We start from the raw sequence: 26,503 nt of genomic DNA, 5'->3' as shown, positions 1-26,503 counted from the left end.
GGTTAGTTTGTCATGTGACTTCCTGTGGCCATCTTGATAGGCATGGCTGTAATCAGCAGGGATGGATGCAATCTAGAAAATAGAAAAGTGAATATTTGAAGTACCGCCCTTCTAGCACCTAACCTCTTGTGATATCGCAGTATATACATAAATTCTTCCGTCACATAAAGCAGATGTAACAAAACAAATGCATAAGTTGACCTTGTTTTTTTCTACTGGGTCACATCCACTAAAAAAAGCTGGATCCTAGCCAAAGCAGGAGATCAATTTGTAGTTTGACTGATAAGTTAGAAAATCCCAACTTTACTAGGAAAATCAAATAGCTTTTCTCCAAATTGCGCAGTCACCGGGGCGGGGGGGAGGCGACAGCGAAGAGATACATGGGAGATTTGGGCAGGGATTTCTGGCCCAGTTATGGTGGGACCCACCATGGGACATTCAGCAGCCAAACGAAAAGTCCATTGATCTCTGACAGGACAGGACGATCATGGTGGTGGTTGTAAATGGAAAATCCCACCCTTTGTGTCAAGCTGTCTTGTTCCTATACTATTTCCTGAACCATTTCTAAAACCCTTAGGGAATGTATGTCAAAAATACGAAAAACAGGGTAACATCTAAGCAAATAATTTGCCAAAAAATTTTGACTTTTTTGTTTGAACAGTAAATGTCAATGGTTCACTTAAACATAGTTTCACTTAAACATAGGCCTTTGCTCGCCTTTCTGCACTGCTTTGCTCTGGATAGATTTGCTTTATGAAATGTTACTGTTGTGAATGTGATGGTTATATTTTAAACTGTCTGTTTTAATTTAAAAAATAAAACAGAGTGCCCTGGAATGGTGTAGTTTGTACAAAAATCTGCTCGGAGTTAGGCCCATGTGATTTGGTTGGCAATGGAAAGGGGCATTTGCCAAGACCTATAGAAAATCAAACACCAGTTATACACCTTGACACAAAAGAAAGGCAGCTGGTCTTTCTGTACGCATTCTGTCAGACTCAGAGCCTGAAAAAGAAAGAGAGAGTGTGAGGTGCAGGGTGATCTCTTGAGTGATGTTGTCAGAAGCTCCTCCCTGCTAGGACTACCATTGGCAGCAAAGTGCAGTCCAAAGTACCCTAAACAACATTGAACAAAGAAAATGCCTCCAAAGACATTATGAATATCTCCTTGAAACATGGCAGCAATGACACTAATGATTGGGAGGAGATTGCTACTTATTCCATAGAAGCAGCCTGCCACTCTGAAAATGGCACATTTATTCCTACTCTTTGTCTTCTACCCTTTAACCAATTCTCTAACTATGCTGATATATTACTATGAGACCTTATCTTGTGAAATTCAAAGATACTACAGCCACTGGTCTCCTTTTAGCTATCCTATTTATTTCTTCTTTTCATGCAGTATCCTCATTGACAAAGGGTTGCTAATCATGGCTTATGCTATGATATCACTATGGGACTAACTGAGGAGATTGTCCCAAGGACTAGCACAGCCACTAAGGAGATTGAACCCACACTCAGTGTTATTCTGCACCATACTTTAAGTATTTAAGTTAACCAATACTCACCCTGCAGGTTAGATTCTCAAAAAGTTCTAATAGATTTGTCAAACACCACTGCCATATCATAAAATTCTGTTGACTTTATCTGATCATACTATGATTTTCTAAGTGCCCTGTAACCACTTGCTGAATAAAGGTGAGATTCTCTGGTCTCCATGCAGCATTTTTCTCATGGTGAGAGGTAGCCCGTCGTGCGTTGGGAGATGGCATGCCATTTGACGGCAGCAGAAACTTCTGGCCCCACTGCTGTCAATGGAAGTTCCCATTGACTGCATCCCACGTCAATAAGAAACCCACAGCAAGGATGCATCGTTGGTGGGAACAGAAGATCCTGCCAGAGTGAACAGCCAGAGAATTCTGACCAATAGATTCCAGAATTTTCCATCTAACTGACCTGTCATTGCATATTTCCTCTCCTTTAGCCAACAAAGAACAAAGAACAAAAACAGCCCGGGAAACAGGCCCTTCGGCCCAACGAGCCCGCGCCGCCATCTCAACACCACCAGTCCCCCTCTCCACCCACGACCCCTGTCTAATGTTTTATGCCATCCAGATTGAGGGAAACTGATTTTGGGACAATTTATTACTGCCAATCAGCCTAACAGCACATCTTTGGGGTGTGGGAGGAAACCGGAGCACCAGGAGAAAACCCACGCAAGCATGGGGAGAATGCGCAAACTCCCACAGACACCGGCCCAAATCCATGTGTCTGCACAGCAATCTGTGATAGTCACTGAGCTGTCATCTTGCCCAGTATCTGGTCCAGTTTAGGCACACACTAACGACATGAAGCACAAGGCCAATCTCGAACAACCAAGAGCAGCCCCAATACGACCCATCGCGTGTATGCCCCTTGTTGGACACAAGGCAGACCGACTTAAAACCTGTGAATGAAAAGGAAGGCAAAGGAAAAAAAAACAAAAAAAACCAAAAAAAAAACAACTGCACTTTATTTGCTACCTTCCAATCATGACAGATTGCTTCAGAAGATAAAGGAATTTTGGAAGATCAAAATCAATGTATTCATTATCTCTGCTGGTTTAAAACTCGAGGTTATAGGCTCTCAGGTCCTGCAGATCTGTCAGATCTTATGTCTTTACATTTTCCCCAACTTTTTCTTTACCAATATTAATTACTTTAAGTTCCTCACTCTCATCAGACCTTTGATTCCCAATTATTTCTGGTTTGCTTTGTTTTTACTGTTGTTTATTTTTAAATTTATTTGTGTGATATGGCCATTGGTGGTTAGGCCAATGTTTATTGCCCATCTCCAGTTGCCCTTGAGAAGTTGGTGATGAGCTGACTCCTTGAACTGCTGCAGTCCATGTGGTGTAGGAACACCCACAGTGCTGTGAGGGAGGGAGTTACAGGATTTGGACCCAGTGATAATGAAGGAACAGCGATATATTTCCAAGTCAGGATGGTGTGTGACTTGACGGGGAACTTGCAGGTGGAGGTGTTCCCGTGTGTCTGCTGCCCTTCTCCTTCTAGATGCTAATGGTCGTTGGGTTTGAAGGTGCTGTCTAAGGAGCCTTGATAAGGCAAACACAAAATATTTTTTAATGTCTCTGCCATTTCCTTATTCTCCAATATAATTTTCCAGTACATTCAGTGATCACGTGAAAACGTGATACTGTGGCCACAAATGAGGTCACGTAGCTGGTGTGCAGGAATTATCTCCAGGAGCACAGCAAAGCCAAAGTGTCAAAGTAGCTGCTGAGCTAGTGAATAAACTATTGTTGGAAATCCTTGCTGTCTGTGATTTGGGAACCCACTATATTTACAGGACTCCTATTTACTTTTACTATTCTCTAATTTTTACAGGCAGGTCAAAGGCATTTTCATACTTCTGACAAGTTAGTTCTTGCATCTGCTATTTGTTTTTATAATCCTGACGGTGCAGAAGGAGTCCATTTGGCCCGTTGAGTTTGCAAAGACAGAGCATCTCACCCAAGTCTGCCCAGGGAGGATAGTGTCATTGGACAGTTTGATTCAGGAGCCATTCCCTGACATTTACAGCAGAGGTGCAGGCATCTCCATTGACTACTCCACCTTGTTATCTATGATGACTTTGGCCGGTGAGCTTTGAAGGTTGAAGACCTGGAGGGTCCCAGCCTGCTTTCAGTCTTCCACTGTAAGGTGATGCACCTTCCTCAGTCTGTGGAGAACAGTTGATGGGGTCACAAACAGATAGAATTGGGAATGTTGAATGATGGGCATGTCCAAAGACATCTGGGTAGATGGTCCAAGGGTGTTCCATTGCTAGTCCTTGTGCCTATAGGTGCCTGAGGGCTCCTGGCTAATTTCTTGGGGAGAAGTGGCACGTGAAATGAGATCTAGGTGTCTTGATCGCCTCTCACATAGCCTCTTCTAAGAACATAAGAACATAAGAAATAGGAGCAGGAGTAGGCCATCTAGCCCTTCGAGCCTGCCCTGCCATTCAATAAGATCATGGCTGATCTGAATTGGATCAGTTCCACTTTCCCGCTTTCTCCCCATAACCCTTAATTCCCCTGTCTATCAAAAACCTACCTACCCATGACTTAAATATATTCAGCGAGGTAGCCTTCACCACTTCAACAGGCAGAGAATTCCAGAGATTCACCACCCTTTGAGTGAAGAAGTTCCTCCTCAACTCCAACCTAAACTGCGCACCCCCCCCCCCGCTAATCTTGAGGCTGTGCCCTCTAGTCCTGCTATCCTTTCTAAGCGGGAAGAATCTCTCTACCTCTACCCTATCCATCCCTTTCATTATCTTATACGTCTCTATAAGATACCCCCTCATCCTTCTAAACTCCAACGAGTACAGACCCAGTCTATTTAGTCTCTCTTCATAGTCCAACCCCCTCATCTCCGGTATCAGCCTAGTGAACCTCCTCTGCACTTCCTCCAAGGCCAATATATCCTTGCGCAAGTGCAGCGACCAAAACTGCACACAGTACTCCAGCTGCGGCCTCACCAGTACCCTGTACAGTTGCAGCAAGAGCTCCCTACTTTTATATTCTATCCCCCTCGCTATAAAGGCCAGCATTCCATTCGCCTTCTTGATCACCTGCTGCACCTGCAGACTGGGTTTTTGTGACTCATGCACAAGGACCCCCAGGTCCCTCTGCACCGTCGCATGCTGCAGTTTTTCGCCACGTAAGTAATAGTCTTTCCTACCATTATTCCTACCAAAGTGGACAACATCAGATTTTCCAACATTAAATTCCATTTGCCATTTCCTGGTCCATTCGCCCAGCCTATCTAGATCCTTCTGCAGACTCTCCACACCCTCCGCACAATTTGCCTTTCCCCCAATCTTGGTGTCATCAGCAAATTTCGACACCATACACTCGGTTCCCTCCTCCAGATCATCTATATAAATGGTAAATAGCTGAGGCCCCAGCACCGACCCCTGGGGCACTCCACTAGTCACCAACCGCCAATCCGAATAGCACCCATTGACCCCCACTCTCTGCCTCTTGAAAATCTAAAAACACCACATCCACCGGCTCCCCTCTGGATGCATGGAATGCAGCTCCAGCAGCAACACTAGCCTTTTATCCTGGATCAAGATCTCCATAGTGGTTGTCATCCTACTAGTGTTGACCTCAGTGTACTAGTATGCTGACACAATGACGTCAGAGTGAACACGGAGGAACTCTTCCATCGTATGTTGCAATCTGTGGGATACATTTGAAAATGATGCCTGATATTCCTGTGTCTGTCACTGCAGTTCCAACACCTGAATTGATAGTAAGCCCGTATGCTTGTCATCTGGCAGAGACTCAGCAGAATCCTTGCCTCCAGCAGTCTTCCGAGAATGAAGACCATTCTCAGTAACCAGATTGTTAACATTCCTCACAGCGTTGTTGTGACTTTGAAAGGTTACACAGTCATTGTAAAGGGACCTTGAGGAATATTGTGCAGAGAACTTAACCACATTAACCTGGAACTCGGCTTTCTTGGCAGCAAGGAAAAGAAGTTAAGTTAACAAATGGTGGGGCAACAGAGAAGAGTTGGCCACTGTGTGGACAATCTGCAGTCACGTACAGAACATGATCAAGGGTGTCACTGTAGGTTTCCATTACAAGATGAAATCAGCGTGTGCTCATTTTCCTGTTCTCGACTTGGGTACAAACAACACTAGGCACTAAGACTACTCAGGCTTTCAAGCTTTAATTACTTGATCACAAGTGAGAACATAATGCAGCGCAAAGCATTGCAAGGCGTCCTGTTGATTCACACAGAAAATGTAGCAGTTATAGTTCGTTATATCTTGCTCTTTGGAATCTTGACATTGAGAGGGTCTTATTTTCATCCTGTGACCAAGGCTGGGAGCACAGTGTTTTTGAAACTAACACAAGGTTTAGATTAGTTGTTTATCCTGAATACAGAAGCATTGACCTCACCGAAGGCCTCGTTTGCTAATAAGCAATTTCTATTACTTGACAGAGTTGTTTTTCATAACTTAATTTCCACAATTGTTGTAACTTAATTTTCCATACCAGCATCTGCAGTTTTGATCTGCTTTTAGCTATAGTTTCACAAGGTCCAGCAACCCCATGGTGCTTCATTTGAAATGAGCATTCTTAATCTTGCAAAACGAAGTGAATTAAATATTTGGCCATAGCTGAAATTCAGCTTAATTTCCAAATCCCCATTTATGTGGTTGTTTAGGAAACAGGATTTCTGGTAGAAATCCGTAACTTCCTGGAAGAAAAGTATATTTGTAGAGTCCGTATGAAGCCAGGTGTTTCATGTATAGTTTCCCAGGCCCAGAAAGATGAGCTTGTCCTTGAGGGAAACAAGATTGAATTTGTGTCAACCTCTGCTGCCCTGATTCAACAGGCAACAACAGTCAAAAACAAAGATATCTGAAAATTTCTGGAAGGTATTTAGGTCTCTGAGAAGGGTGCAGTTGTTGACACCACAGCATAGACATGATGGATTAAAGCTGCTCTCATTCAACAAGCAACAACAGTGAAAGAAAAGGATTCTCGTAAATTCCTGGATAGCACCTATGTGAGCGAAAAGACCACTGTGGTTCCACAGTTTGCTGAATAGCTCTGCTCTCTCAGATAGAAATCATTGAATAAATTTTATGGGCTGAAAAAAAATGCAGTCCTCTGAGTGTTGGTGACCATGGATTGGCCTACCTCTGCCGATTGTGACTCAAAATCCATGTTATGCTCTGTAGATTGTGACAGTAAGCCTGTGACAAAAAAGTAATCCAGTAAAACATAGCTAAACTTTGGGGCTGGAATTTTCTTCCCTTGAGGGCCTTCTCTCTGTTGCAGCCATCCTGCAGACATTGAGAAGGCAATGCATGGGTATTGTTTAAATATGGTGGCTACTGTGATAATTTGCTTGGATCATGGCGGGACTGCTGAATCACAGGCTACCTGACTGCAATGCAATATTGTTCCTGTTGATGCATTTGATGATATGAAAAGTATAAAATTGGGTGTGAAAACCTGCCATTGCGGCTGGCTGGAAAAAGCCACTTTTCCCACCTCAGAGTGGAAAATCCCACCATGGTCTCATGGACAAGGTGAGCTCTGGACAGCATGAGGGCAGATATAACAGAAACTAAACATAGTTGGAAATTATAGGCGGGATTTTCAGGCCCTTCCTGCTGGCGGGATCTCCAAATCCCACTGAAGATAACCCCCTGAGAGGTTCCCCAAAAATGGGGCAGGCAAAATGCTTTGGACTGCAGTAGGACTGGAAAATCCCGCCAGTAGTAAACTGCCTCCGTTGCCTGAAAACAATGTGGGGGGCTGCTGGAAAATCCCAGCTAATATATTTTATAGGGATGAGGGTGGATGTGAGCAAGTGATTGAGTCCAACAGTAGCTGCAGAAATGTCGCACTGCATGGAGGGATGAAGCTAGGTAGTGGAAGTTTGAAATTACAGTTTTAAATGGCTTAGGAGAGAGATTTTCCCAAGGGTGGAAAAATACTTAGGAGCAGCAGGGGTGGGGGAAGTTAGTGAAATAAGGAAGCATTCAGTGCTGGTCTTATCTGTAATTGACACACTGAGAGTGGCAAGATCACGGAGATGGCAAGGTCAAGGGGGTGATTGTGAGTTATGTGTATGGAGGGAGAGGCTTGATAAGTGGGAAGTAAGCTCAGAGGAGAAACAGTCTGATGAGTCAAGGAGGAGATTGAAAAAGGTCCATTACATTGTGAAATATACGCTCTCCACACTACCAGAACATGTAGAATTAACAAAGAAACAACATATGTTTTATACACATCTGCACTTTTCGGATAATAGCCAAAGTAGCCTAGGGGGAGGTAAGAAGAACTTCTGTTTTACTCAGTGAGATATGATTTTGAATATATTCTGCAAGCAAATTCAATTTTAACTTACAAAAAGGAGGTGGAAATACACTCAAGGAAATGTAGGGCATCTGTGATTGAACAGCTGACACAGGCATGGTGGACTGAATGGCCTCCGTCTGTGATTGTACATGGGTACTAAACTGATGAGGAGATTGTCCACTCCTTATAGAACCCATCCACTTTTCATACCCATTATAATGCAGTGATCTCCCCCATAAACCTGCTGCCAAGATAGTGAAAAGTGAAAATTACTCCTGTGGAGTCTGAACAGAGGTTGACTTGTCATAACAACAATCTTCCCTTTGCTTTATCAGCACTGACAGTTTAAACCATACATAGCCCTCAAACTGCTGGCTCAAAGATTGGCATTGTCGCTGAAATGCTGGCTGTGGACCGACTAAATAATTCTTTAAGAGGGAGGCTGTGACTACTGAGTTATAAATCAATGAAGCTTCAGGCAACCAGCAATTTAATAAGCAGCCACCAATCAATGTTGCGACCTCAGGCGGGGGCCTGTCCTTGACCTGGACCAGCGCTATCTATTTATTTTAAGTTTATTTATTAGTGTTACAAGTAAGCTTACATTAAGGGTGGAATTCTCCGGTCTAAAAGCCAGAAATTCCCGTTCGACTGTCAATGAGGTTTCATGTTGTTCGGATCCCTTCAGCTAAAATTCCAGTGGTAGGTGGGATGGGAGAATTCTGACCTAACACTGCAATGAAGTTACTGTGAAAATCCCCAGTCGCCAACTCTAGCACTTGTTCGGGTACATTGAGGGAGAATATAACATGGCATAACTAGCATGTCTTTCAGACTATGGGAGGAAACAAATCGGAGCACCTGAAGGAAACCCACACAGACACGGGGAGAACATGCAGATTCTGCACAGACAGTGACCAAAGCCAGGAATTGAACTTGGGTTCCTGGCACTGTGAGGCAGCAGTGCTAACCACTGTGCCACTGTGTTGCCCATATATGGTTGTTTCCATTACATAGTCACAGATAGCTCTGACACAAAAATAAGACAAATATCTTTCGCAAATATATTGGATCACTTTTTTTATTGGAACAAGAACATTTTTGGGGATGGTGAGGAAGTTTGGCTTCTTGACGTAGAACATAGAAAATAACTGCAGGAGTAGGCCATTCGGCCCTTTGAGACTGCACCACTGTTCAATACGATCATAGCTGATCATGCACTCTCAGTATCCCACTTCCGCTTTCTCTCAATACCCCTTGATCCCTTTAGCTGCAAGGGCCAAATCCAGCTCCCTCTTGAACATACCTAATGAACTGACCCCAACAGCTTTCTGCGGTAGAAGTTCCAGAGGATCACAACTCTAAGTGAAGAAGTTCTTCCTCATCTCAGTCCTCAATTCTTAGACTGTGACCCCTAGTTCTGGACTTCCCCAACGTCGGAAACATTCTTCCCACTTGTCCAGTCCCATCAGAATTTTATATGTTTCTATGAGATCCCCCCTCATTCTTCTAAATTCCAGTCAGTTCAGGTCCAGTCGATCCAGTCTTTCTTCATTTATCAGTCCTGACATTCCAGGAATCAATCTGGTGAACCTTTGCTGGACTCCCTCAATAGCAGGAATTTCCTTCCTCAACTAGGGGACCAAAACTGCACACACCACTCAAGGTGTGGCCTCACAAATGCCTTGTATAATTGCAATAAGACATCTTTATTCCTATACATAAATCCTCTTGCTAAGAACGGCAGCACGCTTTCTGATGTAAGATTACTCAAATGAGTTAATATTCTGTATGCCAGTGACAGGAAGAGACTTCAGCCATTTAAATATGTAGGCCTCACCAGCTTGCTTTTGGTCATCTGTAAGGCCAAAATGGGTGGGGATGGGGAATGGGGAGACCACTGAACACCAATGATGCCGTAACCACAAGGATGGCCATCGCAATGGAATGCCCAGAAAACAGGTAATCCCTCCAGAACCTGCTGGCTGCTTGCTGGGGTTCCCTTAGTGGTCTCACCAGGTATTGACTAGCACTCACAACAGAGGCAAAATGTCCAGAGAGGTAGGAAGTACCACTTAATTGTCCACTCCAATGGCTCAAGTGGCCTCATAGTGGGCATCCAGGCAGCCAACATTCCTGCTGCTGATTAAATGACATAGTGACAGGAGGACGTTTTGCACCCCAACACATTACTGCACCATTTCCTCCAGCCTTCCTGCTTCCCAACTCACTCCCAAAGGGCCTAGAAAATGCCAGGCTTTATCTTTCCCATATAATCAATGCTGTTCTTGAGATACATTCAAAATGGACAATACTGGATTGGCTTTGATCTAACATACCAAAAATAAAGTGGTCCTTGACTCCTGTATGGAAAATGCCAGATTGGATTCAAAGCATTAATGTGAGACTGCACTATGTGAATACATTCCATACCGTGACAGCTAAACATTACCTGAGTCTTCCTAATATTAGAGCACAAAAACTTACTATGTGCATCCTCAGCATTCCAGTGCAATATGCTTTCGACCAAAGCATGTTGCACTGGAATACTTAGGCTGCACATAATAGACTTAAGAACTCAAGTCTTCCCAAATATGTCCCGGGGTCCCTGAGATCATTAATGACTCACATCTTGCGATCTAACAGGCTATGTAATTCCCATTGGTCAATCCCTTACTTTGGTGAAACAGTTTGTTGCTAGTTGAATCTGAGAAGTCTGTCTTCCCAGCCATTCATTGTATTTGCACCTGTAGAAGTTTGTGTAAGGCTAGGTTCCTACAGCTTCTGCTGATCCTTCATAGGCGGCACAGTAGCACACTGGTTTGCACTGCTGCTTCACAGCTCCAGGGACCTGGGTTCAATTCCTGGCTTGGGTCACTGTCTGTATGGAGTTTGCACATTTTCCACGTGTCTGCATGGGTTTCCTCCGGGTGCTCCAATTTCCTCCCACAGTCCAAAGATGTGCGGGTTAGGTTGATTGGCCATGCTAAAATTGCCCCTTAGTGTCCTGAGATGCATAGGTTAGAGGGGTTAGCAGTTAAATTTGTAGGGATATGGGGAGCAGGGCCTGGGTGGGATTGTGGTTGGTGCAGACTCGATGGGCCAAATGGCCTCTTTCTGCACTGTAGGATTTCTATGATTTCTTTCACATTGTCTTGAAACAACTTCTAAAAACTGAGCTTTTATGACTAACTCAGTCAGCTGATCAGCATGCAATGCATTTCTCCTTGCCGTGTTTCTCAATTTCTGTCCTACTGGCTCTTTATACTTTCAATCAAATGATCCATGCAGCATTTTTTGACTTACATCAGTACAGTTCACGTGAGATTAAAATGAATATGGATAGTCGTATCAGCACATTGGAATCTATAACTAAATTAGTTTACCCCAGGAAATGCAATGTTTGCATTATTGCTGACCAACAGGAGCAGCTTTTCTGCCTGTACTACTTTGGCACACTTTTTAAAGGACCCTCTAACAATTCAAATACCCCAAGGAATCAAAAAGGACAGCCTCATACTTATTTGGACCACAGGTAGATTTAATAATTTCAATTGGAATCAAATTTTTTTTCAAAATACTGTTGTGAAATATTTGTCACTTTACTATGTTAAAGGCTCTTTATAAATGTAAGGTGTTATTTTCATTATTATTGCTGATACGATCCTGGGTGGGATCCAATGGATCACCATCTATAGAATCTGTTCTTTTAACTCTTTCTCCCATTTGTCATCATTCTTCTGCTTTGCCTTATGCTTCTAGGATGTTAATTCAAGCTTGTGCCAGTGGCTTGTATCTGCACATCTCCTCTCCAGCTGTCTTTTCCAAAATTCATGTCAATGCCCCTTCCCCATCTCTTGCATGTACTGGAATATTTATCTGTCCCTCAGCACTGCAACTTGTTCTCCACTGCAATCCAGAACAAGGAGACACAATCATGAAGTACAGGATTAACATCAGAAGCATACATGATGCTGATGTAACAGTGATCTCAGATTACATGACTGAGAAAATCGGGAAAGAGGAGGAACTCCAATCTCGTAAGGGACCAAATGTTTAAATACTTACTGTAAATAAAGAGTAAGAAACTACAGATTCAAGCAGACTCTCAGGGAATAGACAATCCCCAAATCCATAGAATTCCTACAGTGCAGAAGGAGGCCAATCTATACCAATTCTCTGAAAGAGCATCTCACCAGGCCCCTGCCCTCCTTCCACACACTATCTCCATAAACCCATGCATTTACCCTAGCTAATCTTCTAAGAGTCTTTGCTGACTTACTAGTCTTCAATGAGAGAATAGTCAAACCAAGTGCAATTCAGCTTGACATTCTTTAAAGACTTCAAGGTCATCTAGGAATATCAAAATGTCGTGGGAGAGTTCAACAATCAGGCCAGTGGCCATGCATTATTCATTGTATCAAAGAAACAATTTTTAATTTGTCTTACTTGTGCCGTAAACAGTCATGAAAATAAAGAACACTGTTACCTTCTACTTGTCTATCAAGGCCATGGGAGCACCTGTGAATGCACTCATCTGGGGGATCTTATTATCATAATACTCAGAATGAATTCAAATAAACAGATTGCACTGAATTACAGCAGAAACAGTTATCAGTCACTTAAAGAGAATTTATGCAACACACCCTGGACATCAAAGAGTCGGATAACGGGTGCAATTTGCTAGTGAGTTATTCAACAATTTTACAAATGAACATGGTTTTGTTCATATAACCAATTCATCTCACTATCATCAAACGAATGGAAAAGCTGAGAGAAAGGTACGAGCCAGCAAAGATTTATAGATGGAGACAAAGACATTAATTAGCTCTTCTGAGTTATTGAAGCTGGCCATTACAAAATGGTTTCTCAGCAGTGGAGTTACTCATGGTTAGGGGTTTGAGATCATGGGTGGAATTTTACGATCATTTTATGCCCGTTTAGTAGCGGGAAAATGTCGTAAAATTGGGCACAAAACAGCTAGTGCAAATGGTGGCCATTTTTATGACACCCAGATTTCTGACATGGTCAGCCTCTCACTGGAAATGGGCAAGAAGCTGATTAATTTATTTAAATTTATTAAAATAGTATTTAGCATATGTTTAGTGAGCCCTGCGCTCAATTACTGCACCTAAAACAGCTCTATAACCCTGATGATATGGTGGCACAATAGTTAGCACTGTTGCCTCCCAGCATTAGAGATCCAGGATCAATTCTGGCCTTGAGTCACTATCTGCATGGGGTTTGTACATTTTCCCCATGTCTGCATGTGTTTCCTCCAGATTTCTCCCACAATCCAAAGAAGCGCTGCTTAGGTTGATTGGCCATGCTAAATTGACCCACGAGTCAAAGGGATTAGCAGGGTAAATATATGGGGTTACGAGAATTAGGCCTGGGTGGGATTGTGGTTGGTGCAGACTCAATAGGCCAAATGGCTTCCTTCAGCACTGTAGGGATTCTAATATCACCTTGAATGACCAAAAGAGTATAAAATTGCATAATGAAAAACAGAGAAGTAACCAGGCTTGGAAATTTAATCACAGACATAAAGTTACCAGTGTTGAAGATTAGAGAGAGACAATGGATTCAAGACCAACAGAAGGAAGGCACAATCATTAAAACATCCTACTAACCAAGATGGTACATCTTTGAGACAGACTATGGTATCGTAAGGCGAAACCATCACGCCTTAAACAAATGGCATAATGATATTATCACTGGACCAGCAGTGACCCAAGTTCTGTGTTTGAATCCCACCATGGTGAAATTTGAATTCAATAAAATTCAGGAATTAAAAGATTAGCAATGGCTATGGTGCAGGCAGCATTGTGGCACAGTGGTTAACACTGCTGCTTCACAGCACCAGGGACACAGCTTTGACTCCAGGCTTAGGTCACTGTCTGTGCAGAGTCTGCATGTTCTTCCCGTATCTGTGTGAGTTTCATCTGGGTGCGTCAGTTTCTCCCACAATCCAAAAGACGTGCTGGTTAGGTGCACAGGCCATGCTAAATTTTCCCTCAGTGCATCTGAACAGGTGCCGGAGTGTGGCAACAAGGGTATTTTCACAGTAACTTCATTGCAGTGTTAATGTAAGCCTTTTTGTAACACTAACAAACAAACTTAAAACTTAAAACTATGAAACCATTGTCAATTATCTTAAAACCCACCTGGTCCACTTTTAGGGAAGGAAATCTACTGTCCTTACCTGGCTTGGTGTACATGAGACTCCAGATCACACAGCAATATTGTTGACTCTTACCTGCCCTCTGAAATGACCGAGCAAGCCCTTCAGTTCAAGGGGTATTAGGGATGGATATTAAATGCTGTCCCAGCTAATGATGCTTAGATCCCACAAATAAGTTTTTAAAAACTCCTCAGAGAGAACACCAATAGAAAGTTGGGCTTGCTACTTAGATACTGATAAAGAAGAAGGAAGATTTTCTTCACCTAGGAGAAGAACACTCATATGGTTAGAAGGGAGAGTACAGAATGTGCTCAACCTCAAAATGAGATCAAGGCGATTGACCAAGGATGCATCTCAGAGGCTAACCTGTTAAAGTTAAGACTTTGGGCAGGGAGGGGGTGGGGGAGTTGATATGGGAAGATGTAACTTTGATAAGGATAAAGACTTGGGGGTGAAATGTCAAGTAAAGGGTTAACATCAGAAGCATATGTGGTGCTGATGTAATAAAGAAGTCAGATCACTTGACTGAGAGGTAAGCGAGATCTGGAAGAAGGAAAAGTTCCAACCTCGTGTAAAGGTCCAAATGTATAAATACTTGCTTTGAATAAAGAATAATGCTTTTTTAAGAAACTATAGACTTGAGCAGTTCCTTTGGGAGAATAGACAATCCTCAAAACCTCCAGCTAGACATTAGCCACACTATTAAACAAAAATATAAAATTTGATAATGGGAACATTTCTTCAAACATTGCCCCTTTAAAAGCCATGAGGACAAAGCATCTGGAAATGTAACGAGAGGTGAATAGGCAAAGTGTCACAGAACATTGGTGGGGAGGAGAGGCGATGATGGTGGCAGATGGTAGATGAAGTGAGATACATATCAGCCATGATCAAGTTAAATGGTCCAACAGGCTAAACAACTTGCTGCTTTTCCAATGTTCATACGGTTTTGCAGCCAGTTCCACCATGTTTTTTGGCATTCTATTTTGAATGTTGGCTTTTGCTTTGGTTGGACTAAATGTCACCTTTTAACAGTGTCTGCAATGTGTATGATATATGTGACTGTGTTGCCAACAACTGTTACAGCATTGGACATTTTTCAATTGCTTTTGCTCCCAACAGTGAACAGCAGCTCCTGTAAGTGGTCTCACTCACTCCAATCTGAAAGCTAAATGTCTTCCATTCTCTGTTACCACAGGATGAAGAATTATCCTATTACCCAGTCAGGTCAACTTGTCCCAGATTCCTGTTGAAATGAATGTTATAGCACATACCACAAGTTCAATGGGCAAATGAAGCAATATCTTCATTTTATAACCTCTTTCATTTTCTTCTAAACTTTTAGCCCAGGTTGTCCCTTCAAGTAAGAGCAGATTTGATTTGATTTATTATTGAGACATGTATTAGAATACAATGAAAAGTATTGTTTCTTATGCACTATACAGACAACATATATTGTACATAGGGAAAAAGGAAAGGAGAAGGTACAGAATATGGCATGGGAGTTACAGATACATAGTGGACTGTCAAAAGGATTCCTGCGTTTAATCTAACTCTCAGGCCAGGACTTAACATCCACCGTCCTCTACCTCATGGTGGGTGTCCCAGTGGTGGAGGAGACTCACTATTGGCTGCTGACAGGACCTGCCAGTCCCACCAATGGTCAATTACGTTGCTTGCCATTCAATGATGACTTGCCTCTGCTGCTGGAAATCCCGCTGTGGGGGAGAATCCTGGCCTCAATTTTTAAACCTTTTAGATGTCACAAGAAAGATTCTTGCTATTGTTTTTGCAAGGTATTATTGAGTAGCAGTTGTCAAAAAAATACAAGGGGTATCCCAGATTCAAATTGTAATGTATGTGTTAATCCTGCCCACATGCAGTAAGACCAGACAATGTTCAACTTAATCCGATAAGTGGGAAGCAATACTTGCACCATGTAAATGCCAGCAATAGCAGGAGATGATCTAACCATCTCCCAATGCAATTCAATGGTATTACCATCAATGCATGTCCCACCATTAACAAGTCACTGTTGACAAGAAACAGAACTGGCCCAGATATATAAATACTCCAACACTAAGAGTAGGTCAGAGGCTGGGAACCCACCTTCTGACTCCCCAAAGACTTTCCACAATCTACAAGGCACAAGTCAGGAGTATGATGGAATACTGTCTACTTGCTTGACTGAGTGCAACTCTAACAACACTCAAGGAGTTAGACACCATCCAGGACAAAGCAATCAATAGGTTCTAGAGGGATGCCTTCATCTATGGGCATGCTGTAGCAATACCAGGAACATAAATCAGGAATAAGTTACTATCCAGATAGCAAGGATAAACAAACAGACTAATGGAAAATTGGCCTTTTTTATCTTAAGAGAGTTGAAATACAAAGGGTATGAAGTTGTATAGTACATTGGTCAGACCCCAGCTTTTGCATTCACTTCTTTACAAAGGTATCAAGGAGTATGGATCCAAGGTGTATAAATGGAATAGATCAGTCATGATCAAACTGAATGGCAGAGCATGCTTGAAGGGCTCCCTCTGTTCCTATCCTGACATTACTCAACAAACGAACTCATCTGCAGTCACGCTAGAAGTTTAAGGGCCTTCCCAGGTTCTTAGCTCCTAACTGTAACAGTAGGGATAATGTTAAGAGGTTCCTCTTCTGATATGGAACTTGCTAGGAGGAAGTTTTGCAGCAAAGATGGGACTACACTGTAGTTTTAATTTGCAATCTGTGCTTGCTACAAATGTTCCCTTGACAGGAACGGAGCCTCAGTAGTAAAGCACTCTCCTGGCATGTAGGCGGGAAACATTTAGTAATAAGTCCATACTAATTTAGAGAAGACAGAAATACTGAACACTCCTCTAATCTCTGTTGTTAATGATTATCCTCCTTTCTTCGAGACAGGGACATAGGGTCTACTTAACTGGGAGCTGGCACTCTACTCACTAATAGCAACATGCATCCTGAACTATGACATTACACTGTTTAGTACTGGCTAAAATACACAGAAAACTCCAAATATACATGTAGCAAAAGCTGCTTAAAAAGGAGATCTGATTAAAAACTAGATTCTCAAAAGTGATTAAATAGAAAGCAACTTGTTGGGTTATAATGGCTATCCTGAACCATGATGAAAGAATGAATAAGACAGATAGAATTCAGTGACTCTGAATTCTTCCTTTATCTTTATGGTGCTGGAAGTGTGATGGGTATGTCAGTTTGCAAGGTAGTTGACTACACTAGTTTTCACCACAATTGTGTTGCAACATGAAATGTTAATTTCCATTTCATTTCAGACTCGGGACATGACCTCCTCGTCAGGGGACGAAAGTTCACAAACAATTTCTCCGCTGCAATCAGTGGCTGAGCTCAGTAAATGGAAAATCTACTTTGAAACCTGATCTCAGTGAATGATGAAATGACATAAGTGCACTAATGCTGGAAGCTAGATTGGAAGAGATTTACAGGGATTAAGCACAAGGTAAGAAGAAAGAAAATGATTGCATTTATATACTGCCTTTCATAACCTCAGGATATCCTAAAATGCTTTACAGCCAATTAAACATGTTCCTTTTCAAAATGGGGCTACTGTAAAAATATAGGGAAGCAAATCAGTAAATTTCTACACAGAAAGATCTCAGAATATCCATGAAGCAATGACTAGAGAAGAATTTGCTAGCTTTGTTGGCTCAGCTACGTCTTCAGAATGGTCATATAGCCAAGGGGCAGAACTTTCCCACCCAAGGGATTTTTGTATGCTGACATAACCAAAGCCAGTGGAATGGCCAAATCTCTGCTTCAACGATGTTTACAAAGAACAAAGAAAATTACAACACAGGAATGCTCTTTGGCCCTCCAAGCCTGCACCAATGATGCTGCCCATCTGAATTAACACCTCCTACCCTTCCAGGGCCGATATTCCTCTATTCCTATCCTATTTATGCATTTGTCAAGCCACTCCTTAAAAGTCACTATTGTATCTGCTTCAACTGCCTCTGCCAGAAGCAAGTACCAGGCAAACACCTCCCTCTCTGTAAAATAACTTGCCTCTTACATCTCCTTTCAACCTTGCCCCTCGCATCTTAAACCCATGCTCTTAGTAATTGACTCCTCCACCCTGGGGAAAGCTTCTGATGATCCACTGTGTTCATGTCCCTCATTATCTTGTAGATAATCTTGTTGCCCCCTCAACCTCTGTCGTTCCAGTGAGAATAAACCAAGTTTTTCCAACCTCTCCTCATAGCTAATGCCCTCCGTGCCAGGCAACATCCTGTTGAATCTTTTCTATACCCTCTCCAAAGCCTCCACATCCTTCTGGCAGTGTGGTGACCAGAATTGAACACTATATTCCAAATGCAGCCTAAGGTGCTATAAAGCTGCAACATGACTTCCCAATTTTTAAACTCAATGCCTGGTTGATGAAAGCAAACATGCCTACTTGACTACCTTCTCCACCTGCATTGCCACCTGCGTATCTGTACACCCAGATCCCTCTGCCTATCAATACTCCTAAGGATTCTGCCATTTAGTCTATATTTCCCATCTATATTAGAGCTTCCAAAGTGCATTACCTCACACTTGTCCAGATTAAGTCTCCAACTGATCTATATCTTACTATATCCTCTGACTGTCCTCAATGCTCTCCGCAATTTCACTAATCTTTGTGTCGTCTGCAAACTTACTAATCAAACCAGTTACATTTTCTTCCAATATATTTATATATACTACAAACAGCAAAGGTCCCAGCATTGATCCCTGAGGAATACCACTAGTCACAGTCTTCCATTCAGAAACACACCCTTCCACTGCTACCGTCTGTCTTCTATGACTGAGCCAGTTATGTATCCACCTTGCCAGCTCACCTCTGATCCCATGTGACTTCACCTTCTGCACCAGTCTGCCATGAGGGACCTTGTCATAGGCCTTACTGAAGTCCATGTAGACAACATCCACTGCCCTACTCTCATCAGTCATCTCTGTCACTTCCTCAAAAAACTAGATCACGCTAATGAGACACGATCTCCCCTTCACAAAACCTTGTTGCCTCTCACTAATACATCCACTATTTCCAAGTGGGAGTAAATCCCACTTGAAGAATTCTCTCAAATATTTTCCCTACCACTGACGTAAGGCTCACCATCCTGTAATTACCTGGAATATCCTTGCTACTCTTTTATCAGGATTACCCTTGCTATATGACTAAAAGGCACTGAACCCTAATTACCACAACCACGGTCACTAGCTGATGTCAGAGAAAAATGGGGGCAGTTCCTGCGGACTAATGCACTACAATGATGACTAGTTGCTTCAGAGGCTTGGCAACAAGCAACACAGCACAAACAACAACCCGCACCAACACCTGGTAGCTTCATGTGGGGCACGTGTGCTAGAACCTCCCTTTTAAAAATTTGCTTTTTCAGTCGTCAGCTAAAGTGCATCATACGCAGTCACCCCATGTGAAATAGGCTGCTTGCTACATGTCCATCATCTTTGATAGATGGAAAGGTGCTGGTGGAAAGACAAGGTTGATCCTCTTTGAGTGGTGCCATGGAATTTTACAGCCACCTGGGAAAGCAGAAGGGGTTGTAACACAGCCAATGAGAACATATTCACCTGATTGATGATCATTTACAACTCTCCGCAGAGCAAAAAGCTATTTGAATCAATTGGTTTATGCTGATATTCATGCTCCACACAAGTTTCCTTTCACTCTACTTCACAAAATCCTATCCACATAATCTTTTGTCATTTCCTTTTCCTAATGTACACATCCAGTCATCCATTAAATGTGTATACGCCATTTGTCACACCAACTCATCCAGCTAATGTGCCTGGGCACATCATGTGGTAGAAAATTCTATATTCTAACTGCCCTCCGGATAAAGAAGTTTATTATGAATTCCTTATTATATATTTGTGAGCACATTCTTTGAATTCCCCTCTAATGGAAACATTTTCTCTACAACTATCCTATCAAACGTGATCATAATTTTAAAGATTTCTTTTAGGTCACCCCTTAGCTTTCTTTTTCCTGGAAAAATTGGGGGTGGCACTGTGGTTAGCACTGCTGTCCCACTGTGCCAGGGACCCAGGTTCAGTTCCTGATTTGGATCACTGTGTCTGTGATGAGTTTGCACATTCTTCCTGTGTCTGCGTGGGTTTCCTCTGCGTGCTCTAGTTTCCTCCCACAGTTCAAAGACGTGCGCCTCAGGTTGATTGGCCATGCTAAACTGACCTGAGTAGCTAGGGTAAATGCCTGGGGTTATGGGGTTAGGATATGGGTGAGATTGTGGTCGGTGTAGACTCGATGGACCAAATGGCCTCCTTGTGCGCTGTAGTGATTCTATGAAAAGAGTTTCAGTGTGTTCAGTTAATTATAATCAATCAGTTCTAGTCTCATCTTTGTAAATCTTGTTGCACCTTCTTCAGACTCTCAATATTGTTTTTTTAACATGGAGACCAGGAATTTGCTCAGTTCTATATAATTTTTTCATAATCTCTCTGCTTTTCAATTCTATTTCTCTCAGAATAAATTCAGAGCTTTGTGTATATTTGTTGTACCTTCAACAAGTTGTGTGTAGCATCCTTAGATTTCTTTGCTTCTCTTATTTTCCAAGAGGTTTTTGACTTCCTTATTCTTTTTCTGCCAAAATGCGCCGTCAAATTCATCACGTTTATTCATACTGAAATCAGTTTTCCATTTTCATGCCCATGCTGCAAGATTCTGAATATCTTTTATTTTGTTGCTGTCTTCCTCGTTATGAACCATATCCCCTGATTTGGTATCACCCAAAGATTTGTAAACTATACTCCTCATTCCAAGTCCAATTCATCCACGTAAATGGCAAACAACAGTGGTCCCAGTACTGTTTCCTCTTGAACATTACTTCCCATTCTTTGCCATTCTCAATTAATACTTTTAATCCCTAATCTCTCTTTTTATTTTGCAACCAGCTTGCTATCTATTCTGGTCTTTAATCCGTTGACTCCACGTCCCCTGATATTAGTCCTAAGTCTACAAACAAAGGCTTTCTGAAAATAGGCAGTGCCACGGTGGACCCCCTGTGGAGCTTCATTGGGAGTGGGGTTGTGTTATTCTGTTGGGGGAAGGGGAGAGCCGCAATACTGATACGTATGGGTGGGGGGTGGGAGGTGGGAAGAGGAGATTGGGAAGCCATTTTAAAAGGGTACTCTGATCTGTCTGAAGCCAGCCGAACCAACTCTATCAGTTCCCTTCCCGCTATAGTGATAGTGTAAACTATGCTCACCAATTTCTTTATTTGAGTGGGTCAAGATCTTGCCTAAAATCTTGGCTGTGCAGTGGATTCTTACTGGTGAGACTTCACTTCCTGATTTTCCCCATCTCTTGCCAGCGGCTGCAAGTCAGTTTTTAGTCAGAGCCTGACACTCTGAAAAAAGTTGGGAAATTTCATCCTCTGAGTCACTACTGAATGAAGGTTATGTCCAAGAGGAGGATTTTTATTTGGATAATAACAAGTGGGATCAAAATCCTATCTTTCCAGCATACCCACAATGCCCTCTGGTCTGGGCAGGCCTGACAAGATGAAAATATCATCTGCAACTGACTTCACTAGTACCAGACAGGCAGTCAGACAATCTATTTCTCTCTACACCTTTGTTATTTGCAGCAGGAATCACTGGAGCGCCATTCCACCAGCGAGTAAATGGGTTTTGTAAGATCCATGATGGAATGGAAAGAATTGAACTTGACAGGCCATTGCAGGCTTCCTTTGATTGTGTTCTAAACCAAGATCTGTCCATCACCCAAGACCAGAAAACTGTCCGGATTTGAAAAGTTTAAGCTTTAATATTTACTTTAAAGGAACTGCAATCTTAGTAACTTTACTGATAATTTCACTGAATATATAGGTCAAGGAAGCCAAGTGGAAAATAACATACCTGCAAAATGCACAAAATCATTACCAGTTAATTACAATTGTGTGCAATGGACCACTGGACAAATAACCAAAGTGAACCTATCTAAAGCGACATCTTTTGAAAACGATTGAAGATACTTGAAGCAATGTTCAGATCCAGAAGATTTACAACCAAGAAATCACTAAAATGGAGCTTGAAAATGAATTGGACAGACATTACAAATTAATTTTTATCAATTATTTAAATCAAATTTTAATTTGTATAATATCCAAGCTATTAGGCTTATTAACTAAACTTAGAAGTTGATTCATTATGTGGGATGATGTTAGTTTCTAGCTATCAGGAGGGACACAATATGCGTAGGAGTGAAGGACAGGGTTTTACATATCCATTGAACTAATCCAGGCAGAACCAGTTTCAATTTAAAATCTAACTAAAATTAAAAGTAATGCATTTATCCACAGATTTGGAGCGGGTGTGTGCAATTACTTCCAGTCCCTGCCGATAGTTTGCTAAATAAAGCCTGGCTAACAGCCGAGTACAATCACACCATTTGTAAGAGCATTTGTTTCACAGTACAGAGGTCCCACTCTGCCCGATATCACAATCTGTTAGCCTCATCCAAAATGAGCTTTGTCAGCCCTGGCTCGATTCAAGATGGAAAAGCTTCTGCTGAAGGAATATTTCATCTTCAGAAAAGGAGAAAATGACCTTACACGCTGGGTTTGACCACTTATAATATGAAAAATCTGTGCACTGAAAATCAAAGCTAAAAGCTTGATTTCAATAACTCAGGTTGATGCCTAAGCTTCTCTAGACTGACATGAATTAGAATATATTTTCTCTCTCATTTGCTCATTATTAATGGAACATAAGTTATTGCAGTTGGCAAACAAATAATGCCTGGCATTCCTTTGATTTGCCCTTGTCTGGTTAAATTGTATGTGTTTTTGTGCTGTTGCTGTTAGTGGGAGATCACTCTACTTGAATCTGCATCTATCTGAACAGAACAAAGGAAGATAGGGAACATAGGAACAGGAGGAGGCCATTCAGCCCATCGAGCCTGTTCCAGCATTTAATATAATCATGGCTGATGGGACACTTCAATGCCTTTTGCACCCACTATCCCACATGGGCAACTATGTATCTCTTTAACCTGTCAGATTGAAGAATTAAGGATTGAACATTACAGTGTGTACCAGAAAGTGTCAGTTAGACATGGTGGCACAGTGGTTAGTACTGCTGCCTCATAGTGCCAGGGACCTGGGTTCAATTCCCACCTTGGGTCACTGTCTGTGCGGAGTTTGCACATTCTCCCCAAGTCTGCTACGAATACTCCATTCTCCTCCCACAGTCTAAAGGTGTGGGGTTAGGTGGATTGGCCATGTTAAATTGCCCCTTAGTATCAGGGAGATTAGCTAAGGTAGATGCATGGGATTATGAGGATAGGACCTGGATGGGAGTGGGGTCGGTGTAAACTCAACGGGGCAAATGGCCTCCTTCTGCACTGCAGGATTCTATAAGTTCAATGTCATAAAATGTACAGAATTCGAAATAAAAGGAGAGAAAGAAGGACTGATAAAAAGAGAAGAAAGTGGTGGAACTTTTTAAATATATTTTTTAAAGCAATTAAAAGCTGAATAAATGAAACACCACACTTGTAAAAATTAATTTTCAGCGCCAGAGAGATTGCTTGAAATACTACATAGGCTTTTCAGAAGTATACTTAAGTTGACAAAGACAAGCCTTAACTTTTTGTGACAAATTTAATATATATCTACCAATTCAGTCTGAAAACTCCATGCCGTTCAATACATTTGAATGGGGAAGCTGATATTTTCAAGCTGCTTAGAGGGGGCAATGCATCTCCATCCCAGAATTCTGTGTTTGCTGCACTGATCTGAAGTTGCTGTCTGATTTATGCATAAATAACTATCAGAGCCATTAGCATCACCATTCTATTTTAAACAAATTCTAACCTTATCTTATTCCTCCACAAATGGGCACACATTTCCCACTAAAGTCCAAGAAATCAAAATTGATGTTTCAAAACTTATTCCTGCCTGGCAACAAAACTTGAAAAACTCCTGCAAACATTACATTCTTTGCAAACATTATTTTGGACATATATCCAAGTGTGATAGCCAATGTGCTTTGGGAACATATATTTTCTTTTTCTATTATGTTTCTTTAAAACCAAAGTGGATTGGGAAGTATTCTGAAAGAGGGTTAATTGATTTCCTGATTATAACATCATAAGTTCTAAGAAATGTACATGTGACCTGAGGTTGCCATAGAGATAAAGAACTAAGAAGCAAATGTAAATGGAAAGCTAATTGCAGTGGAGTTGGGTCAGTCAGAGTTTTTGGTTTTGTAGTTCAGAGCACACTAAATGTGGTTTAGTGTCACAGTATTGAGAATCAGGCAATGGAGCAACAAGGACAGTTCTCTCCGACCTTTTTGTTTGGCAGTCTTCAAACAGTTTCAAACGGTTTTGAAACAGTTATCTGAGAATAGGGACTCTGTGTGTTATATATTTGTAAAAAGCAGAGGATTGAAGATAGGAAGAGCAATAGATTGTGGATTGGACAAGATCCATTGCTGCTGCTTCAGCTTTGCCAAATCCAACCAGAAGAATTGAAGGAGTCCGAGAAGGGAGGTTCTGAGATTCTGAGCCATCAGAACTGTCATGATTCAGATGAGAATTCATAGACTTTTGTCTTTTCAGTGGTACCTCTGTCCGGCCATGATGGGTTGAATATGGTTTCTGGTAAATGCGACTCAAGGGTCAGAACAATTGGATGGAAAGTGAGATATTCCACAAAATGAAAATTAAGTTACAAGGATTGGGAATTTAAGTGGCCCAACATTTGTGCAAATGCTTATAACAACACAAGGTGTACCTTTGTTGTATTGATTTTTTCTTTACAGTAGAAGTATTAAGAAGTGAAACTTATTCATTGCCTTTCTACCCATTGGCTTTATCAGATTTGATTTAGAAGCTATTGGTCTCGATGTGGATCGCAACACCAGGTAAAGGAATGGGAAATCTGTTGTTGAAGAGCAAGAGGGGCAGTTAATAGGGTTGAGAAGAGTTGCAGTGAGCCACAGGAGAAACCAGGCGCATTGAGAAATCAGGACAATGAAGGATTAAAGATGGACAAGAAACACACCAGTGTTATTTGCAGTTTGGGGTACTGTTCAGCAAATTCACTATTGACATTCACAAAATGCCATGATAATCAAATTTTATCAATAAAAATGTTATTCTATAAGTAGTTACCATATACCATGAATTTATGACTTTACGTATGCTGTTTATTTTTAAGTGACAAATAGATTGGAAGTGATGGACCTGAATGGGGATTAAACTAAATTGCTCAAGGGAGCTTCCTAGCAAGTCAATAACACAGGAACTAGCTGCAGGAGAAGGCCATTCAGCCCCTTGAGTCTGCTCTATCATTTAATATGATCGTGGCAGATGCTCTATCTTAATGCCATATTCCTGCTCTCTTACCACACTCCGTGACTCCTTTATCTATTCACAGTATTTCCTTTTTAAATATATGCAATGGATTGGCCTCTGCGGTGGAGAATTCCATAGGTTCATCACCCTCTGAGCGAAGAAATTTCTCCTCATCTCAGTCCTGGGTCATCATCTTTCCCATATTCGGAGGCTGTGACCACCCCCACCCCGCCTTGTTTTAGATCCCCACCCAGGGGAAACATTATCCCTGCATTTAGCCTGTCAGAATTTTAATGAGATTTTAATGCACGTTTTCAGATTAGCCTCCTGAATCATTTTTACAGCCTGTAATAGGTCCTAACATTTGAGGCGACCAACTGTCCTACTTTAGAATGCTCTTAAAATTAAAATTAATTTACGTTTCAATGAGATCCCCTCTCAATCTTCTAGATTCTAATGACTACAGGCCCAGTTGGAGGTGGCACGATGGCACAGTAGTTAGCACTGCTGCCTCACACCATCAGGGACCCAGGTTCAACTCTGACTTTGGGTGACTGTCTATGTGGAATTTGCACATTTTCCCCATTTCTGTGTATGTTTCTTCCAGGAGGTCCAGTTTCCTCCCATGGGTTAGGTGGATTGCCTATGGTAAACACACAAGAAAGGATAGAGAGGAGAACCTGGGTGGGATGCTCTTTGGGACAGTCAGTGTGAACTTGATGGGCTGAATGGCTTCTTATGACCTGTAGGAATTTTATGGTTTAGTCAACCCAATTTCTCCTCATCTGACAATCCTGCCTCCCAGCAATCAGTCTGATGAACCTTTGCTACACTTCCTCTATGGTAAGTATATCATTTCTTAGGTAAGGAGACCAAAATAGCACACAATATTCCAGGCATGGTCTCACCAAAACCCTGTACAGCAGTGGTAAGACTTTCTTGCTCATGTACTTGTCTTCTTGCAAAGAAGGTCAACATTATATTTGCCTTAATTGCTTGCTGCACCTGCATGCTCATTTTCAATAACTTGTGTACAAGGACATCCAGATCCTTTTGTATGTCAAAGTTTCCAA

The 26,503-nt window shown here is 41.9% G+C and overlaps 1 protein-coding gene and 1 pseudogene across 2 annotated transcripts in view; one reads left to right on the top strand and one right to left on the bottom strand.

The window, feature by feature from the left end:
• LOC145353988 (solute carrier family 12 member 5-like) overlaps positions 1-26,503 on the bottom strand; it is a 1,060,877-nt gene that overhangs the window by 620,037 nt on the left and 414,337 nt on the right. The window lies entirely within an intron of this gene.
• LOC145353685 (large ribosomal subunit protein uL6-like) lies at positions 5,364-6,481 on the top strand (annotated as a pseudogene).

The sequence above is a fragment of the Carcharhinus amblyrhynchos genome, chromosome 16 (assembly GCF_965287045.1).
Source record: "Carcharhinus amblyrhynchos chromosome 16, sCarAmb.v2.hapA, whole genome shotgun sequence".
In the NCBI taxonomy this organism is placed as follows: Eukaryota; Metazoa; Chordata; class Chondrichthyes; order Carcharhiniformes; family Carcharhinidae; genus Carcharhinus; species Carcharhinus amblyrhynchos.
Note: the sequence above shows the minus strand (reverse complement) of the source record. Positions and strands in the feature narration are given on the sequence as shown.